Source organism: Monodon monoceros, unplaced genomic scaffold (assembly GCF_005190385.1).
Source record: "Monodon monoceros isolate NGI ecotype Baffin Bay Population unplaced genomic scaffold, NGI_Narwhal_1 Super_Scaffold_13, whole genome shotgun sequence".
Lineage (NCBI taxonomy): Eukaryota > Metazoa > Chordata > Mammalia > Artiodactyla > Monodontidae > Monodon > Monodon monoceros.
In genome coordinates this window covers 41,516,508-41,538,951 of record NW_021703769.1, presented here as the reverse complement: position 1 = coordinate 41,538,951, position 22,444 = coordinate 41,516,508, and the positions used below count along the sequence as shown (strand labels likewise).

General features: G+C 38.5%; 1 protein-coding gene across 5 annotated transcripts in view; it reads right to left on the bottom strand.

Moving 5' to 3' along the window:
* Nucleotides 1-22,444, bottom strand: part of MACROD2 (mono-ADP ribosylhydrolase 2) — a 1,974,865-nt gene that overhangs the window by 97,116 nt on the left and 1,855,305 nt on the right. The window lies entirely within an intron of this gene.

Below are 22,444 nucleotides of genomic sequence, written 5' to 3'. Positions count from 1 at the left end.
CGGCAAGAGGTCATTTGGGTGTAAAAGTTCTAATGGGTCTGAACGAAATAAATGCCATGTGTGAATGCCTACATGTAAAATATTCTTGCTCTGTAACGTGTCAACGTCCACATGTGAGCACCTTAGCTTGACGCAAAAGTTGCACAGAAACACAATCACCTGGATTGCCTTTGATTCTTCTAAAATATTTAAACCAAGCAAAACATTTATCCTGGTCTGTTCATTTAGCTGGTTTAATGTGTGAAGCAATTAGAATAAAGTAATTTTTCTTCCAGCCGAACAGTGTGATAATTCACTATAAACTAGAGTCTCTACAGCCGATTAGGGTCTCCTTGAAGCTTTGCAGTGATGCCCCCATACATAAAGGAAAAATATATCCTGCAACACATTCCCAGAGGATTCAGATGGCAAAGCTCAGAACTGTGCTTGGTCCCCGTGATGCTGGATACACAGGCTGAACTATGTTTACCTGAAAAGGAACTGGGTCCACAGGACAGGACATGGCCCTGAGCAGTGGGAACGGAACTATGGTTGGTCATTTGCCTCCACTATGCTCTCATTAACCCCCATTAAAAGGCAGAGAATCATTCCCAGAGCTGTGGAATCTGTGTGCTAAGTGTCTTTGAGACACGCCTGCGAGAATTACCATCATGTATACTAACTTTGTTTCTATAAGAAAACATATTCCAAATTCTGAACAGTATACCTGGGTAAACCAGCTTATTCCAACACTGGAGGTGGTATTCTTCTGCAGGTTGTTTTTGAAAATATAAGCAAATAAGAGAATCAATCATGAGTGGATGGGCACTAGGTTGGAGGTGTGATTCTAGGTTTACACTGACAAGCTTCATAACTAGGAAAATCCATTCACTTTACATGCTCGTAGTTTCAGCATCTAGGACCTGAGGGTGTCAAGGCAGATAATCCCTTTTATACACTTTATAACTCTGATCTGCTGACTTGTTCGAATGATCTCTTCCTTCCCGACAGCACTTCTCTGTAAATCTGCCTACCTGTGTTGGACAGATCTTGCACTGAGATTTTTACTGTCTATTTATAAAATAAAGGTTAATAGTGGGGGAAGTGTTGCTGTGTGACATCAGTGACACACTGGCCGCCTTTAACTCTGCAACTCGACGAAGAATCATCACAATGCAAAACGGAACAGTTGGGTATGAAGCCGGGCTGCACCATGATGGAAAAAGAAATGCTTAATTACCCCTTCCATCAAGTTAATTTTTCCCCTTTGGCGATGTAAACAAAGGCAAATCTGCTCTTGTTGGGTTGTCTGTGACCTGCTCTCCTTGACCTCCATTCTCTGATGCCTTTCTGTTCTCGCCTCCCTCCCCCTTGCTGAGCCTTGCACCGCAGGCTCTCTTGAAATCATTAGAAAAAAATCTGACCAGGCCATAGGCATGAAAAGTAGCTATGGTTCTAAATACAAACCGACTTGAAATTCTATTAAAATGTTCATCTATAAATCAGGGAGAAGACAAGTATTTTATTTACACGTTGGTTTAATTTGATCTGATAACTACTACTGAGGGGACTGTCCCCTTAGGAGAAGGGAGGAAGGATTTTTTTGACCCTTACTTGGAGCAGGGTCAGAGCCAAACAGCTGGCCGCTACTTCTCAATTATTTTATTTCATTGAGAAGTTGAGGCAATAGGCAGAATCTATCTCTAGATTCATAGCTGCTTCAACTTCTGGGCTCAGGCTGTTTTCAGCCAGGTGCTTGGACAGACTGGCTAAGATCCAGGGATTCCTACAGTCCTCAAGGACCCAGTCATAACCCACCCTGTCGGAATACAACTTAAGTCTCTTTTCCAAAGTGATGGAAAGGGACATGTTTGGAGACTAAGATAAGCACCTGGACCCTTTGTGGGAGTTACTTATTTTACGTGAGTTTCAAAGACCTAGATGACTTCTCCTTAGCATCTCTTTGTTCCTCACATCCAGAAAGATCCAAAAACCCATTCAAATGAAAATGGATGTGTTTACTTTTTTCTGTTTTTTTTTTTTCCTTCAACTTTCCCACATGCTACTGAATATAATTCTATAATTTGGATGGCTGAAGAATGATTCAGTACGTGGATCTACCTTAAGTTATTTTACTATTGCATCCATTATTGGACATTCAAACTGAATCCAAACTTCAGCCATTCTAAACAACCCTATGCTTTTGTTGTATTGGGTGTCCCAAGGCTGGATTCACTCCACTCTTCTTTCTCTTACTTCTTCTCAGCACATACTCAACTCTAACATTTAGAGAGGATTGATCTCTTAGAGTAGCTGGAATAGAAACAACCCAGGTCAGCTAAGCCTTACAGCAGCCAGGCATGCCCCCATCCCTTATCTCATTGAACTACCCCTGAGATTGCAGCAAATGGTTCCAGGGGATGAGCTGCTTTCTGAGACACTGACTGAGGGCATGCTTGACCCAGGTGGGCCAGAAGCACCCAGGAGTTAATGCCCAACTCCAGACACCCAAAGGATGCAGGAGGTAAGACTCCAGTTTGCCCACCCCTCAGGGAGACGATTCTGTTCACTATACAGCTCTCAGAGGAATGGAGCCCCAGTTTCCCCCAACAGTAAGCTGTTCATTAGTGTACCCCCTATTGGCTGTCCTCCCAAGCCTGCTGTACTTCCCCAAGCCTCACCTATGCTTCCTGGGACCACCTCCCAAATAAACCATTTGTACCCACATCCTTGTCTCAGAATTTGCTTTTGGAGAACCCAAATTAAGACATCCAAGACAGTCAATAACCTGTTTTTTCACGACTTAGTAGCAAAAATGTGAATGCTCCCCCTATTCTCCCGATTTACAGCTCTCTTATGCCATGACGCCTTTCATTAGGGTATGTTGAGGCAAGTGTCTGCCACCTAACTAGGGAAAGTTGGTAAAAGAGGTTGCCGTGTTTTGTACCATCTAATCCTGAGTGCTGGACCATAGGTGACTGGTGAGGTGACAGATCAGTCAACTGTAGGGTGGCCAATAGACATTAAATTAAGGTAACCTGTCATGAGACCTCCACCTACCAGGAGAGAACTCATATTAGAACGAGGATGAAAGGAATCCACCAGCTCCTTTGACTTGGAGTGTTTGGTAGTAAAACATACAAAGAAAGTTTCAAAGCACAGAGTGGCTTAAAGGCAGAGATTCACTCAAGGAGAAGGGAGGAAACAGAAGCCATGGATGGGGTAGAAGAAGCACTAAGAGTTACTTGGCAACATTAGGAGAGCAGAAAGAGGAGAAGAAGGTAAAGTCTGGGATGCTCCCTAGTGCATGACTGTTGAGTTTCTAGAAGAATTGGTGGAGAGGCTATTGCCTCTCGAATGACCCAGTTCTTGAGGCTCATGAAATGTTTTCCTCACTCTCTGACTTTCTGACCGACCAAGGTAAGAGTCTGACTCACATTCTGGACATTGCAAGTTCATTTTCTAATTTTGGTGTGTATATACTTTAAACATTTCAAAAGTGCTTTATTAAGAAGTATGGCACTCTTTTAGATTTATTTTTTAAAACATTCACCTTTCTAGTCATTTCCAATGTATAGCATCCTCATGAGCCTTGTATACAGATTGAAAGATACTGGACCAACACCTTATCTTTGGTAAAGGAGGCAAGAATATACAGCGGAGAAAAGACAGCCTCTTCAATGGGTGGTGCTGGGAAGGCTGGACAGCTACATGTAAAGGAATGAAATTAGAACACTCCCTAACACCATACACAAAAATGGACTCAGAATGGATTAAAGACCTAAATGTAAGGCCAGAAACTATCAAAGTCTTAGAGGAAAACATAGGCAGAACACTCTATGACATATATCACAGCAAGATCCTTTTTGACCCACCTCTTAGAGAAATGGAAATAAAAATAAACAAATGGGATGTAATGAAACTTAAAAGCTTTTGCACAGCAAAGAAACCATAAACAACACGAAAAGACAACCCTCAGATGGGAGAAAATATTTGCAAATGAAGCAACTGACAAAGGATTAATCTCCAAGGTTTACAAGCAGCTCATTCAGCTCAATATCAAAAAAACAAACAACCCAATCCAAAAATGGGCAGAAGACCTAAATAGACATTTCTCCAAAGAATATATAGAGATTGCCAACAAACACATGAAAGAATGGTCAATATCATTAATCCTTAGAGAAATGCAAATCAAAACACATGAAAGAATGCTCAACATCATTAATCCTTAGAGAAATGCAAATCAAAACTACAATGAGATATCATCTCACACCAGTCAGAATGGCCATCATCAAAAAATCTAGAAACAATAAATGCTGGCGAGGGTGTGGACAAAAGGGAACCCTCTTGCACTGTTGGTGGGAATGTAAATTCATACAGCCACTATGGAGAACAGTATGGAGGTCCCTTAAAAAACTACAAATAGAACTACCATACGACCCAGCAATCCCACTACTGGGTATATACCCTGAGAAAACCATAATTCAAAAAGAGTCATGTACCGAAATGTTCATTGCAGCTCTATTTACAATAGCCAGGACATGGAAGCAACCTAAGTGTCCATCACCAGATGAATGGATAAAGAAGATGTGGCACATATATACGATGGAATATTACTCAGACATAAAAAGAAACGAAACTGAGTTATTTGTAGTGAGGTGGATGGACATAGAGTCTGTCATACAGAGTGAAGTAAGTCAGAAAGAGAAAAACAAATACCATATGCTGACACATATATTTGGAAGCTAAAAAAATAAAATAAAACAAAAGGTCATGAAGAACCTAGCGGCAAGACAGGAATAAAGACACAGACCTACTAGAGAATGGACTTGAGGATACGGGGAGGGGGAAGGGTAAGCTGGGACAAACTGAGAGAGTGGCATGGACATATATACACTACCAAATGTAAAATAGATAGCTAGTGGGAAGCAGCCACATAGCACAGGGGGATCATCTCAGTGCTTTGTGACCACCTAGAGGGGTGGGATAGGGAGGGTGGGAGGGAGGGAGATGCAAGAGGGAAGAGATATGGGTACATATGTATATGTGTAACTGATTCACTGTGTTATAAAGCAGAAACTAACACACCGTTGTAAAGCAAATTATACTCCAATAAAGATGTTTAATAAAAAAAAAAAAGAAAGAAAGATACTGGACCAAGAAACTTAGAGAAAGTTAAAGAGGGGAACAGCCTGGTCTTGAATAACAAAACAAGTTCAGTAAATTTCATTTTTATAACTGACCCTGGTGGGGAGAAAAATCAGGCAACATCTGGTATTACAGGAAATGGGGTGTATAGAGGCATTTGTATGATGAAGGCAATGTTTTGCCTCATAAACTGAGAAAAATGTGTTAAAACAAAATACTGTAAGATGTTTTATGAGAACCTTGGGAAATATACTATGGATTAATGTAAAAATGATATTTTCTATTTCCAGGAAGATTTTATCTTAATCTACTACTGTAATATTTTAGACTAGGTTTAAGTATGAGTTCTAGAAATCATTATAATAGATTTTCCTCATGCAATGACTGACTATATTAGTCTGCTAGGGCTGCCATAACAAAATACCATAGACTAAATGACTTCAACAACAGAAATTTATTTTCTCAAAGCTCTGGAGGTGAGCAGTCCAGGATTAAGGTATTGTCTGATTCGGTTTCTGGTGGGACCCTCCTCCTGGCTTGCAGAAAGAAGCCTTCTTGCTGTGTCCTCACATGGCCTTTTCTCAGTGTGTATGCAGAGAGACAGAGCTTGAGATCTTTCTCTCTTCCTTTTCTTAATAAGGCCGCTAATCCCATCATGAAGGGACCCACCCTCATGACCTAATATAACCCCAATTACCTCCCAAAGAGCCCATCTCCAAATACCATCACATCAGCTAGCAGCATTAACATAGGAAATTTGTTTGTGTTTGAGGGGACACAAACATTCTGTCCTTAACACTGACATATGCCTTTCTGCTGTTTGGATGATTTATTTGACTTCTGAATGTGAGCTATTCAAGTTGGTACCCTTGTTGCCCATCAGAACAAAGTCTCAAAATGGATTTGGAAATGGAATCTTCCCTAAATGTAAGGTTCCCTTTCCCTATCCCAATTCTCTGGGGTTAATTGTCATTGATTCTTAAACCATATCAAGTAGTCAGTGTTTGGATAGGATGGATAAAGTAGTGATAAGGGTTTTGAATATCACCCCAGATTCCCTTAACAATTGGCATTGGTGTCTCTGATCAGGATGGACATGCCCACAGCCCTGGGGCAAGGTCATGGAGACCCCTGGTGTGCCGGGGTGGTGGGAGTTACTTGCAAGGAGGGGAGTTAAGTCACTGTTTGCCAAACACCATGTAAGTATTTCAGTATTTTAAACATTCCTGCAGTGGTACTAGGGTGAGTAGCAGAATATCAGTTCTGTTTGTAGTAGAGAACTATACTGATAAGTTTCTAAAAAAGAGTATACAATACTTCATCAATATTTTACTATTGACTATATGTTGAAATTATATTTTGGATGTACTGGTTAAATATATTATTAAAACTGTTTTCACCCTTCTCTTCCTTAACGTGGCTATTAGAAAATTTAAAGTTACATATGTGGCTCTCATTTATTTCTATCAGACAGTGCTGTTCTAGAGAATTTTGTATTAGCCTGACTTACACAAATAATTAAAGACGTTTATTTGAAGGCCAAAGTTGTGAAGGTGGGAAACTGCAGCTTGCCAAAGGATGGTCCATCAGAAACTAGAAAATCTACTTTGGCATATAGAGAAGCATCTACAAATGCTAATAGGCATGGCTGGGAAAAAGAAGAGTCTAATTAGGTATAATCAGAGAGGATGCTCTGAGAAGGAATTAGAGGAAGAAAGAGAATGATAAATTTGTAACAACTACCGCACTAAAAAACTATTTATACCCAAACAATATCCAATGTTTGAAAATTTCTGCTTTATGTTGATTTGACCCAAATTTCTTATCTTGGCATTCAGAGTTCTTTATCATCAGGGCTATACCTTAGTAACTAATTAATAGGTAGATGAATGGATCCATCATTGAGGCCAAGTGAGTCTGTTCATCGAACCAAAAATAGGTTTTTTGATGTCCTACTTCCAACCTTTCATGGTTGCTCCTCTGCCCAACTAGAATAGCTTCTTTCCATCTACGACATCTGTGCATCTTTCAGATCCCAGCTCAAATCTCCTATTCTCTACCCACACTTCACAGATAACCCCATGCCAGAGATGCTCCTTGCCCCCAAGCTCCTTTGACATGTTCCTGTGAAATCTTTCCTTTGTACTTGTCACTCTGTCTGGTTTGTTAGCTGTGTCACATCCTAGTTAAGTGGTCTCTGACCATGTCCTTATTGCTCTGTGCTTCACTTTCCTTGTCTGTAAACTGGGGTGATAACTGCATTTATCTCATAGATGAGAGTGGAATGAATGAAAACATGTAAAATTTTTAGAACAGAATCTAATGTATAATAAGGATTAAATAAATATTAGCTGCAATTAGTATTGTTGTTGCTGATTTTAGCTATGTAACACATGCCTGGATATCTCATTTTTCCATCTCAACTGTAAATTCCTTGAAGGTCAACAGCAATATTTTCTTCTTCCTCTTGCAGAAGGTCTTACAAAGAGTTAAAATCCAGTCAATATTTGTTGATGGCCTTAACACCATTTTAATTGGTGCTTTTAGATTTTTAAATCAAAATACATTTTAATTGGTATTTTCTGAAGGCCAGACTTTGTACGAATCACCAGAAGATAAAATGATGGACAACACATATGCTACCCTTCCCCCAATGAAAATTAAGTTATAGTGGAGGGATGGGCAAAAGGTAAGTATGCAAAAGAAAAGCGAGGTTTACATGGTTACAGATAGTTGTAAGTGTTATGGAGAAATGAACAGGGGGCTGGGATGGACGTTTAGTGGAGGAGAGGCCCTACCTAAAAAGATGGCCAGAAAAGGCTATGATGAGATGGAGGCATAGTGAGGGGAAAGAGGGTTCTGTGAGATAAGAATGGAGGGGCAGGTACAGTCTGTGATGGTACGTCTTACATGTTGTAGTTACATGTTTTCATTTTACTTTGAGGGAAAGATTAAAGTATTAGAGGAATTCAAGAAGCAGTGGGCTGAATATGCTCATTTTGCTTTGCTTGGGAATGTCAGTCGGCCTTAGGACCTTTTACTTGACTTACCGAATGAGATCACATTCAAGTATGATATATTAATATGACCATGAACTTTGACCTATATAAGGTTAGCCGATTCATATAGGGTCCAAATATAAACCCTTGACCTTGGACTCATTAAAACCAGCTATCTATATAACACATGAGTGTGTGAAACTCTAGGCCAAATATAATAAGATATCTGCCACTAGGAAAACCTATAAGCAGATTCGTGAATCAGAGCTCTGTTTGAGCCCCTATTGTGACACATTCCCATTTATTAGCTTATGCAGAGACCCTGCTGTTCATGTCATTTTTGAGGGAACCACTTCAAATATGAATCTGAAATAAGGAAGGATATGAAGAATTAAAACATTTTAAAATTATAGAGTCTGCTATAAAACACAGCAGGCAAAAATCTAAACATATTATCATTTAGTTCTAGTCATTATTGATTTTAAAAAACAGCAGGCAACTTGAAACATAGACTTGTCCTTCAAAAGAGAAGTGTGAAAAGATCAAGTATTTACCACTCATTTTCATGGCATTAGCTGACATCCCATAAAGACTTAATAGTGTGTGTTTCTTAATACAGAGAAGACTCATGGCATAAGGGGTAGAAAAACACAGAAATGGGTGATTTTTGTTTTTTCAAAAAGTCTCAAGCTCAAGTCTGTTCTTTAGCCCTCAATACTTGTGTAGTCCAAGGCAAGTTATCCAACCTGAATCTTGGTTGCTTCATTTGTAAAAACAGGGAAAAAATAGTGATAATAATAATGCCACCCCTCTTTGGAAAATACAGGGTTGCTATTCAACAAATCTGCTTCCTTTATCCTAGTCACACAAGATGGAGTAACTTGCAGGACTAAGGGGACCTCTCTTGCAGTCAGGTGGTACCACGCAACTGAGTTCTGGCTAATGGAAAGTGGGCAGAAGTGGTGTGTGTCACTTTTAGGCCTGGTCGTAAAAACCTCCTGTGCAACCCTTTCTCTCTCTTCTTCCTATCTGCTGTCAAGACTCAAGGCAGCCTTAGGGACCACAAGCTGAAATTCACATGCCTCCATCACCTTGAGTCCCTGAAAGACTGTAGGGAACATGACCTCTCACTGTGGATTTTATATAAATGAGAAAATAAATTTCTCTTGGGTCAATTTGACATTTTTGTTACAGCAGCTAGCATTCCCTAATTCATATTCCATCTCAAATAGTCATTGAAAGAATTAAGTGAGATGGTACTTGGGTACTATAAAACCTTTTCGATTGTCATTATTATTAAAACCCAACCAATTAGGATCAGTGCACAAAGCTCTTTGGACACAATTTCTTCATGACCACTGAAAGGATTTTCAAAGGAAGAAATGAGCAAAGATGACATAACATGACAGCAAAGATATTTTTAGATATTTATTTTTTAATCTCACCTCCATTTTTTTTTCCTCCTGAAAAACTAGCAAAATACTTGTGACAACAGCACTCAAACCTAGTTTCCCAGGAGGTGATAGTCCATGCCAAGGAGGAGATAGTCCATGCCCAGGAGGAAGGTATTTTTCTCTTTTATTTTTTTTCCTTCCAGAAATCATATTATGTGATCTGATAAGAAGAAAGAATCTTTGCAGTCAGAATTGTACTTAAAAATTCAGGGCAATGCACCCCAATGTTCACTGCAGCATTATTTACAATAGCCAGGACGTGGAAGCAACCTAAGTGTCCCTCAACAGAGGGATGGATAAAGAAGATGTGGTACATAGATACAATGGAATACTACTCAGCCATAAAAAAGAACAAAATAATGCCATTTGCAGCAACATGGATGGACCTAGAGACTGTCATACTGAATGAAGTAAGTCAGACAGAAAAAGACAAATACTGTACGACATCACTTACATTTGGAATCTAAAAAGAGGGTATAAATGAACTTATCTGCAAAACAGAAATAGAGTTACAGATGTAGAAAACAAACGTATGGTTACCAGGGTGTAATGGGGGGAGGGATAAACTGGAAGATTGGGATCGACATAAACGCAGTACTATATAAAAAATAGATAACTAATAAAGCCATACTGTATAGCACAGGGAACTCTACTCAGTACTCTGTAATGGCCTATGTGGGAAAAGGATCTATAAAAGAATGGATATATGTATATGTATAACAGATTCACTTTGCTGTACACCTGAAACTAACACAACATTGTACACAACTATACTTCAATAAAAAAATTTCAGGGCATATGGTCACCATATGAAGCATAGTGAGTTCCTGGTTTCTTTATACTTGATGAAAAAGGCAGACTTTTGGGTAGCAAGCATGGTTCAGAGAGGAGAACAGTTAAGTAGGAGGAGGAGAAAGGATGAGTGGAGATGGAAGAACTGATGCTCGTAAACTCAGGAGACACTCTTTCTGGGAGTGAAGTGGGAGCAGAGTCTGATGTGCTCTGTTAGCTCAACCTTGGGGGAAGCACGTGGGAAGAGTTTGGGAGGGGCTTTGATCTTGGACAAAGAAGGTTGTCAGGAAGAGGAGGGCGTATGTGTGGAAGGGTAACCTGAGCTCCTCCTGCTGATCCTGGCAAACACGTATTAGGTAATAAATACGTAGCTGCAGATCCAAGTTCTCTGGATGAGTCTACACCAGGACTTCCAGTTGGAAGGAAGCTCCGACAAGCAGAAAGCAGAAAACTGTACGATGAGAAAAGATGGTTGCTTATTTTCCTAAAACTGAAAAGAAAGATTCAGAGAAGTTCAGTGCCTGGTGCTTGGAGTAGTCTCAAGGTCTTAATGGTCAACAGAAATGTTTGTCTCATTACATGGTTAGGGTAGAGTTATTGAGTGAATATTTAGTAATGACTCTGCTTCAGAACGTGGTTGGCACAGACAGCATTTATGGATGGTTTAGGTAAACCGTAACAGTTTAATGGCTTTTGAAAAACATGTCTTTTGAATGACTTAGATCTTTATGAGTCTCCCAGTATCACAAAAACATCATAACTCAAAGATCAAGCTGGGAGAAATCTTGTCTTGCAGATTCATGTTGGGTCTAAAACAGTGTCTAAAACCCCAATCTTCCAGTTTATCCCTCCCCCCTTACACCCTGGTAACCGTAAGTTTGTTTTCTACATCTGTAACTCTATTTCTGTTTTGTAGATAAGTTCATTTATACCCTTTTTTTAGATTCCAAATGTAAGTGTGTGTGTTGTTTTGTGTATGCACACGTGTATATGTGAGGGTTACTGTCCTTTTGGCCTGAGAAAGAAGGCTAATTTCTAAACGAAATAGAAAACTTTCCATTAAATGCTATCAATGTTTGTTAGGAAACCTTGTCTTTGTACTTGATTAAAAAAATGTTTGTCTTTGCCACTAGCTAGCCAATCATTCTTTTCTTTTTGTTAAGGAATGCAGCAGTTCTGAAACATTCTCTGTCTCTCACAATAAATATACCCACCCTGGGAACAGTGGTGGGAAGAACAGATGACAACAAACATCATTAAGAATGAGGCAGGATACACATTTTTGCTCATGGAAACCTAGTGTCAAAAACTGAGAGGCTACATCATTTTCTGAAACTTGGGAGAATACTCCCTCAAAAACACTGTGCCACAATGGATTTAAGAAACTCAGTCTCCATTTTTTAAAAGTTATTTTACTATTGCTTATTTTTATTATAACAGTGATTATGATTTATCGAAAACAGAACTTTAAACTCTATTTTTAAATTCTTCTGGATAGGATGTGAGATTGTTTCCCAAACTATAATTTGTTGGATTAAAAATGTTTTATATATGAAAAAAATGACAAACAAATCAATTTTTTTAAATAAGATTTGGTCAATTAAAATCGGAAATGCCACATGCTTCAATCTCCCCTGAACTTCTTAATGCATGTCAGCATGTTGAAGGCTCTGAAAAGTCCTGCAATGTGGAAACTACCTGTCTAAACCTGTAGTTTCTAAAATGTTTTGGCTGCTGAATTCTTTTATCATTCATTTACACTTATTAACATCCTAATGGATGCTACACAACTTTAAACATGGGAAAATCTGAGCAAGAGCCCCACCATGTATGGATCTGAAGTGAATTCTTTTACACTGCCTTTCTCCAGTGTCTCTGCCCAGTCCAAATATGACCTTGTGCCATCCTACATGAACCACTGTCATGGCCTGTTTTTCAGAGAAGTCAGATCTTAAGCAGTGGCAAAAGTACGTATCTTCAAAATTAATACTGGAAATCCTTTAAAATGCCTTTAGAGTATTCAGCTCTTAACTCAAATTTTTTTTTTTTTTTTTTTTTTTTTTTTGCGGTACGCTGGCCTCTCACTGTTGTGGCCTCTCCCATTGCGGAGCACAGATTCTGGACGCGCAGGCTCAGCGGCCATGGCCCACGGGCCCAGCCGCTCCATGGCATGTGGGATCTTCCTGGACCAGGGCATGAACCTGTGTCCCCTGCATCGGCAGGCAGACTCTCAACCACTGCGCCACCAGGGAAGCCCTTAACTCAAATATTAATGTATATTTGATTTCAATGCACATTAAAGTCTGAGAATCACTGGGTTAATCTGAAAGTCATTCCATAGGAAATTAGGCTGGTTTAATCAAAATTACAATAAAGTACCACCTCACACCAGTCAGAACAGCCATCATTAGAAAGTCTACAAACAACAAATGCTGGAGAGGGTGTGGAGAAAACGGAACCCTCTTACACTGTTGGTGGGAATGTAAGCTGGTGCAGCCACTATGGAAAACAGTATGGAAATTCCTCAAAACACTAAAACTAAACACTCAAATCCAGCAATCCCACTCCTGACATATATCCAGACAAAACTGTAATTTAAAAAGATACATACACCCCTAAGTTCATAGCAGCACTATTCACAATAACTAAGACATGGAAACAACCTAAATGTCCATCAACAGATGAATAGATAAAGAAGATGCGGTATATATATATATACACACAATGGAATACTACTCAGCCATAATAATGAAATAATGCCATTTATAGCAACATGGAAAGACCTAGAGATATCATATTAAGTGAAGTAAGTCAGAGAAAGACGAATACCATATGATATCATTTACTATGTGGAATCTAAAATATGACACAAATGAACTTATCTACAAAACAGAAACAGACTCACAGACACAGAGAACAGACTTGCAGTTGCCAAGAGCAGATGCAAACTAGTATATAGAGAACGGATACACAACAAGGTCCTACTGTAGAGCACAGGGAACTATATTCAATATCCTGTGATAAACCATAATAGAAAAGAATATAAAAAGGAATGTATGTATATGTATAACTGAATCACTTTGCCGTACAGCAGAAATTAATACAACATTGTAAATCAACTATACTTAAATAACAAATAAAAATCAAAGAAAATTAGACTGCTCTTAGCAGATGCTCTGGATTTATCCAGATTGGCTAGGAATACACCTTTTATGGGACTATCTTAAAGAGTTATTCCAAACATTATTTTTTATACTAATTAACAAGATAGAAAAAAATTATACTCTAAGAATAGTACATTTTTAGGAGTCAAAGTTCAACAAACATTCTTGAATATGTGTGAGTGATATTATGATTTTGATTTGTAGACTGAAAAGACTTCGTGTATTTTTGGTGGGGTGAGTACCCATCTTGTTATCCCTGGTCCCAGTGTGATTGCTTGCCCTGGTATAAGTATTAGTAGCACCCTCATCACTCTCAAAAGTGCGCTTGCTTTAAAGATGTATGATTACTCTTATTAGGCCACGCTGACAAAAGCATCCTAAAATATGGATATATGGACCTTCCATTCTAGGTCTTTTCTATAAGAGAATAAAATGCAAAGCAGGTAGAAGGAGCTATAGAAGGAACAAAAGGAAAGTCTATGTATGGTATTCAAGCCAGGCTACGCAGCTATCAAATCCTTGGTGAATGGGGGCCAGACAGCGAGTTCTGAAGTACTCCTGCTTGTCTGTATCGTTTACTCCAGTTGTTTTCACTATTCAGCTGGTCTCTGCCAGTATGATGTACCAGAGCATGATGTACCTTGATGGGCAGCCACTGGGCCACAGCTGTTGCTAAATATTTTGAATATCACCTGTGATCGAGCTTCTTTAACTTTATACATGTCAATAGATTTGGTGACGATTCAATGAGACACAGGAGTCCTGTTTGGAGTAGTTAAAATTCTAAAGCCAACACATATATTTAACAACAATAATTGTAAAAAAATAATGTTGTCAACACCTGCTGAAAGTTTACTATGTTTGAGCAGCTGTTACAAGCACTTTCACTTTTCACGACCCTGTGATATAAATATTATTATTATCCCCACTTTACAAAGGAGAAAACCGAGTCACAACCTAAAAAAGTTGGCCACACAGTGGTGATGTGAATGCAGAATAACTTGAGGCTCATAAAGGCGACATGACTTGCCCCAAAGAACTTAAAAACTAGGCCAGTGAATCTGAAAATAGATTACAGGACTCCTTGTCTTAATTCAGACCCAGTAGGACCAACAGTTAGATCCTACTGTGTGCTGGACAAGGGTTACTATTCCACTCAGTTGATTTCCATAACCTAGTCTGGGATGATTTTCTTTCCAAGCCTCACTCACCAGATCTTTAGAGATACACCCAAGAGATCATATAACTGAATTGACTGCTACAAATATGTAATTACAGTCACACTTAATTTGTAAGGAAAAAAATATATATGTGAAAACGTGGTTGGATAGCAACTGCTACTTGCCTTACAATTGCTATATATATGTTAAACTATATGTTTATTAAGATATATGTATTTTTAAACTCTACTAAATGGGAGATAAATATAATTTTAATACTAAAAAGTAGATAAATGATTTTTGTGTACTTCCACCTATTTAATCCGATTTTAAACATATTTAATCAAAGCATTTGAAAAGCTTATCCAAAAAGCCTTACCATAAATTAAGCATAAATAACTAGCCTCAACCACTGGTAATAATCTATATACATCCATCATTTAGAAGAAGTTTATTTTGTTCTCTTATAGCGTAAGAATATCCAAATCTGAAAATGAACAAATAGGGAAGTCTCTGGCTCAAATTTACATTTGTGTTTTTACAGCGTAACATTTTGGGGAAAATTCACTTCTGAAATAGGAGAATTCTGAAAGCAGAACTTCATCTAATATGAGCCTCAAAAATAGTAATAAATATTTTGGGACAGTGGCCACGACATTAGGAGAATTATAAGTGGCCCATTATTTATGATGGGTTCTATATCCCGTACTGAGGACTTACTATGCACAAGTCACTGTGTTGGTCTTGAAACATGAAAATGAATGAGATTTGGTATCTGATTTCAAGATATTTACATTCTAGTGAGTTGGATATGTCATATATATAATATTGATACAAGGCATATGATAATTTTAAAACAAATTTATAAGAAACAGTAGAAAGGACAGTTCACTATTATATGGGATGAAATGTAATAAGGAGGGGAGAAATCAAGAAAGATGAAAATGTGCATGCCCCCACCAACCACCCCACATTATCTAGTATAAGTCCTGTACTTGAAATGTTGGTTCAGTTAATTTGATAGAAGGAGGGGAGGGAGAAAGGGAGGGAGGGGAGGAGGAAGAGAGGAAGGGAAAAATGAAGTAAAAGACTGATGTAAAGGTAAGATGTTGGAAGTGAATCTTGAATAAACAGATGTGGCAGAATGATGGCCGAACACTGTAGGCCAGTGGTATTTGGGAGATGACAAACATGTGAGCTGGGCTACAGAGTAGGGTACACGTGGGGTATGAGGAAGTATGGAACCAGGCCATACAGAAAGGGGTTTGGGCTTTATATCTGGTGGGTTATATAGTTGAAGGTTTCTGTGTAGTCATTTCTTTGTAAGACTTTCACTATGCGTTAGAGTCAAGGCTATAATGTGGACCAAGTAGGCTGGTCTGTTCTGTTGCCTCAGTCTTACTGCCCTGCTGGCTTCTCTTGGGTCTCAGCTTTCCCATGCTGCCCTCTCACTGTATCCTAGCCCCCTCAGGCAAGGAATATCCCTTGCTCCAGAAGCATGATTTGGTGGGATGGAAAGAGCATGGTTCAGGCAGACTTTGTTTCCAAATTCTGGTTCTACCTTTTGGATAACTGGACAAGTTTCTCAAACTTTCTGAGCCTCAATTACCTGCAAAATTGGGATAATAATACTGACCTTTTAAAAGTAATGAGATATTATTACTTTATACTCATTGAACTGGCAAAAATTAGAAATAACAAAAATAATGATTGCTGATGGAAATACGAATTGTTATAGTCTTTTGGGAAAGCAGTTTGGCAGTATCTGTTAAAAACACATACTCCTCAAAGAACTCACACTTTTGGAATCTTTCCCATGCAAAAAAAAAGCACTGCTTGTAAAGATATATGGGAAAAAGACATCTATTGCAGCATTGTCTGTATGGCAATAAAGTGGGAAGAAAGTGCTTGCTCATCACAGTATAATGGTTGAATAAATTATAGTGCATCCAAGCTATGGAATATCACTTGAGCTTTAAAATGGATAAATTAGATCTACACAAATGACTTGGAGGGATTTCCACAAAGTTTTTCTGTCTGTTAACAACAAGTGCACAGAATATGATACAGTTTTTATAAAATAAACACATACATTTAACAATGGCTAAAAATTTTGTGCCTCTTACTGTGTATCAGATACTCCTTGACATGTTTAAGGGGATTGACTTGTTTTAATGTTCAGTATCCTGTGATGGAGGTGTTATTATCATCCCCATTTCACATATGAGGAAACTGAGGCGCACAGAGACTAAGTAATTTGCCCAAGGTCACACAGGTCAGAGGAGAGCTGGAATCTGGACTCCGGAAGTTAAAATCAGAGACCAGATTCTTAATCAGCGTGTTTTACTCTCTGAATAACTGGAAGGTGGGAAGTAAACAAACAAGATAAAAGGGAAACTACATTAAAATCATATGATGGATTTATATACAACTTTATGTGGGTGTGTATATTCAGAAAGTGATGCATGAAGGAATGGTCCCCAAAATGCGGATGGTAGTTATCTCAGGGAGCTGTGATTGCACATGTGTTTTTATTCTATTCCTTATATGCCCTTTAATTATTTGAATTTCCTACAATGAACATATATTATTTAAAGAATCAAAAAAGGGAATAAACTCTATTCATTGTAGCAAAAAAAAGATTTGTATGCATTTTTTAATTTATTTGGGTTTTCTTACAGGAATGATCATGAACATCTACAAAGTTAAAAGCATGTTCCTGGCCAGTATAGAATTTAAAACTGAAACCAAAGAAACGACTCAAAATGGAAATTGGGTAAGTAAATTTTGGTCTTTTGCTTATTGGAATATACAATTAAATAACATTAGACTCTCAAAAGACATGGAAAAAATTTCGCAATCTATTGCTACATCCAAAAGACAATTTCAAACTAGTATACACTGCAGAATACCCTAAAAAAACTTCATATATATATGTGTGGTAGCTTAGAAAACGTCTGGAAGTTTATATACCAGCACACTACATATGCTTATTTCTGGGGATTGAGATTATGAGTGATATTTTTCATTTCTTCTTTTGCTTATTTTTTCATTTAATAAACACACATTACTTTTAAAATAATAAATGTAAGCAATAAAAAAATCTCAATATTTTCCCTAGTAAATCAACGAAAAATCAAGATATCATCCTGAGGAACTGATCATAGATACACACCCAGATTTATCTAAAATGTATATACTGCATTTCTCTATTATTTATAATAGAGAGAAAAACTGTAAATAACTAAATCTAACATTAGGACACTGGTTATGTAAACTGTGGGACAACCATATGGTGAAATATTATGCCTCCAATAAAAAGCATGCCTTTGAGAAATTTTTAAAGACATGGGAAAATATTCATGGTATATTGCTAACTGAAAAAATAGGACTTCTTGGGTTTTTTTTTTTTTTTACAGTTTAAACCTTAAAGGGAAAATCATTATATGCCTTTACATTTTATACTTTTCTGCATTTAAAAATACTTTACAATAAATATGCATTATCTTACAAGTAGAAAAATAAATGTTATTTTAAAATAGAATAAAATACTATCGTTTTTGAGGATTATGTAAGATCATGCAAGTATTAGCCATGGGAATCAACACTGATAAAACAGTTCTCCTCTCCCCACCCACCGCGGACACCTTTCCCTCTCTCCTTCCTGACTCTCAGGTTACCTTTTTGTGAAATGAAAAATAGATTGTACAGAAATGTAAAGCACTGAGTAGAGCACACACTCCATATATCTTAGTTCTTTCCCCTTCACTGAACTACCAGAGGGCAGCGGCTCTCATTCCACCTTTCAGACTCTTACCATCCAAGAGTGATAGCCCTGGGTGTCACGGTGTATCCAGACACTGCATCGATGAAGATCTAGGACAGGGGACAGCTCTGTCCCACGGCGGTGGGTAGCGGGGAGGATGCTTATAGGGTGATAATGGATTTCTAGAATAGGGAAAGGACTAAAAAGAATCCTATTAGGGAAGCCTGAGGGGAATTTCATAGGTGGCCCAATGTTTTGTTTCTCTCCAATGATTTAGACAAGGAATAGAACAGAATCTTCTGGAGTCGACACCACTGGCCCAGGCCTACAGCTACCCGTGGTTGGGAGCATTTATGCTCATCTCTTGCACGTTCCTGAATCCGATTCCTCATATAGAACCCCATCCTTTCTTTGCTGTCCTCTTTGGCAAGGCTGACTCTTGCTGGAGCTTTCCCCCTATCCCACAGAAATTTTGACCTGTAGGAGGCCTGAAACTAGATTAAGGGTTAATGTGTCCTTTGCCAAGTGACAACCCACTTTGTAAACAGCAGACAGCAATGCCATGACTTACGCCGAGCTCCAAAGGAATGCTAGCTCAAGTGTGCATGCACCCGAGCATTAGTTGATTTTGTTAATATTAATGAGCATATGATTTGGTCTAGTTGCCCTTTAAATTCAAATTAGGCACTGATTAAATAATAAGACAGCAGAATCAGGATGTGTTTAAACAGCACTTCCCCCCTCCCCACCCTCCCCCAGTAAGGTGCCTTGGTCTTGGGTGTGAGTGAAGATGAGCTATTAAGAGTGTTGAGATAACAGAACAGAGAGTTTTCCTTGAATTAAGCAGACTGACCATATCTTAAATAATGATGATGATAAAGATAATAATAACTCTGCAGCAGTTTCAACCAGAATACTTGATATTCCTAATACAAATTTTACTCCTGGGTTTATAGCCTCTCCATCTGATTGCCTCTGTATTTGTTAACTTAAATAGCCTTCACATTTGTACTCCTGGGTTTGTTTTTAAGGATTTAAAGTGTAAACTACCATTAAATCAATAATTGGAATATTTTTACCAGTGTATAGATAAGTGTATGCCCTATTTTATAAAGGACCTCAGAGCTCCTATCAACCAACAGATATTTTCTCAGGTTTCTTTACCTTGGAGTTCATTTCTATTCAGTCCTGGCTGCTGCATCCCTGGCATGCACCCCTTGTGTGGATGAATTATTCAGCGGCATTCCTCCTTCTCACATCTCCTCCACCCAACTCAACTCCTGCCCACCCGAAGGCTGTGATGAGTCATTGGGAACAGGTGTCCTCCGTCTGGAGCTCACAATCTAGCTCTTGATCCATAAGCCAATCAGCTGTACCTCCTTCTGTTAGCAGCTTGCACTGTTAGCTGTTATGTGGGGTAAATGGGCAATAAACATCCATTCTTGGTACCCAGTGGGGAATATGTCTAGAACATTTGAACAAAATCGCTGGCCTAAGGAGACACCCCCAAAGACCCTTCCTCTTGAAATTCTTCAACTTTCACATATCTGTTTTAATTTTTTAAAAATCTTATCTCCCAAACCAAGCTCATTTTTTCTTTTGTTTTTAGTCCTTGTACGCTAGAGGACACGAATTTCCTGTGGGAGCCAAAATTATAACAAATATAAAGCCAGCCAACCAACAAGCAAAGCTGAAAATAAATAATGAGGCTCAAAATCTTTGGGAATTATATTGGAAAGAATACTAAAAAAAGGCCAGTCCATAATATTCGTGATTCCAAGACTTATGAAGAAGACGCTGGGTCAGGAGCAAAGCCTGGAAACAAAGACAAGAGAGCAAGGGCCCCTTGAAGAACTTTGGTCAGCAAAAATATTCTGCACTTAAACTGGAGAGTGTAATAAGCATTTTTATAAGCAGCCTTATAGCTGCAGAGCTCATAAATAGCCCAGATGTCACCAAGGAGATACATTTCTGCATGAAACTTATAATGGTGAATGTTTGAAATGAATTCTCAACATATATGAATGCCTTTTAACCTCGTCATGACCTCAATCTCGGAGGCTCTCGATGGCAAATTCATTCATTTTTCATTCTAAGCTATGTATCTATCAATCAAGCTATGTATCTATCTCCACACTTGCAGTTCTGTAAGCAATAGATGCTTGGCCTAAGCGTTGTAGTGATAATCCGTTAAAACAGTGGTCTTCTGTACATGCTATTTCAGAAGGAAAAGGCAAAAATCATAACCTGTATATTCTATTTTTAATGGAAACTGGATCACTTGTTAATGTGGATTTCAAAATTCTTTTCCTTAGATCCAGAGGTTGATGGATATTAATAATTTATTTTGGTAAAAACTTCACATTTAGTCTTATTAGGAAATTGCATTTGTGATATGTGACAGAACTCGTTGGAGTTACCACCATTAAAAGTTTCATGTAAAAAAACAAAACAAAACATCTAAAAGTGTTCCGAGAAATTGATCCTGGCAGGAGCAATTAATGGTGTGAGATCCTAAAAGCATGGAGAAACACCACAGTGTGTTTCTATAAGGGTGTGATATCTCCAAACCAAACAACTCTACAGGAAAAATCTCAGTTTGAAGCACTTAAATTAGATTATTTCTTCTGTTTCCTAAACTCTGCCATTCCACTTCAGGACACTGAAAAATCTGTACCACAGCCTAAATGATTGTGATGTCCGAATTTATTTGCTTAGGATAAACACCACTCTTTGCCTTTTCACTCAGGTTTATTTCTCTCTCTAAGATGACCTAGAGTTAATTATGAGAACCTAGGTGATCTAACATGGTTTACATTTTTAGATATTCCAAAGAATTTTAAAACCAGGGATGTCGGAACACATATCTGAGTAGTATGAAGTGAGGTGCCAAGGGATTCAGTAAAAAAGTGACAATGAACTAGAAAAAGACCACCAAAAGCAACAGTATGGTGGATGCTGTGTTGGGCCACCCGCATCCTCCTTCAGGAAGGAAGAGCTCACTCTCCCAGTTGCAGGCATCCCTCATCCCTCTCAAGCTTCCAGGATCACCCCAGCAGAAGAGAGTTGCTTCATCCAAGGCCACACCCCTTCCCAAGGCAGCCAATGACAGATGACTTATCAAATGGGAGGTTTTAATAGCCAGACTCTCTCATCCCAACTGGACATCTCAGAATGGTCATGTCAGCTTCAGACCATCTCTGGCTTCTGTTGAGAATGCCTTGTAGTTCAGTTTCTCCCTTTACCCAGTTCTGCATTCTTCCCTTTCCTTTCACAGGTGTTGATTCCAAGAGCTCCCCCTAATAAATGTCAGCTCCCTAATCTCCATCACAGTCTGTTTCCTGGGGAGCCCAGTCTGCATAGGTACCAGGTAAACAGTTTGAGCAATGGATGTGTATTATTGTATTCTGTGAGGTAAATACAGTTTCTATTCCCATTCTACAGAGGAGAAAAGTGAAGCACAAAGGAGTTAGTTACTTGTCATTACTTGTTAATTCCTTGTTAAGTACTTGAATTCCTTGTCAAAAATTACATACATTTCCAGTGGTAGAGACAGGATTTAAGCCTCAACCATCTGGTCCCAGAGTTCACAATCTTAGCAACTACCCTCCCTACACAGGACACCTCACTTAGAAAAACTGTTTACAGGCAACATGAAATGAAATGAATGATGCAAACAGTTGACTATTATTTTTAAAACCACTTTGATTTTCTAAACATTGATTCCAGGAGTAGCTAATATCAGTCTTAAGTATGGATATATTTTCATATCACTCCCAACTGAAGAAATGCATTCAGCGTGTTTATCTAAAAGTTCCAAGTGTATCACATGGTTTACCAGATATCCATTTGTACAAATGTGACAATCTCGTCTACCATTCCAGAAGGGTTTTTAGTAGTTATCAATGACAGATATAAAACAATGTTACTTTTGTGTGTGTGTGTGTGTGTGTGTGTGTGTGTGTGTGTGTGTGTGTGTGTG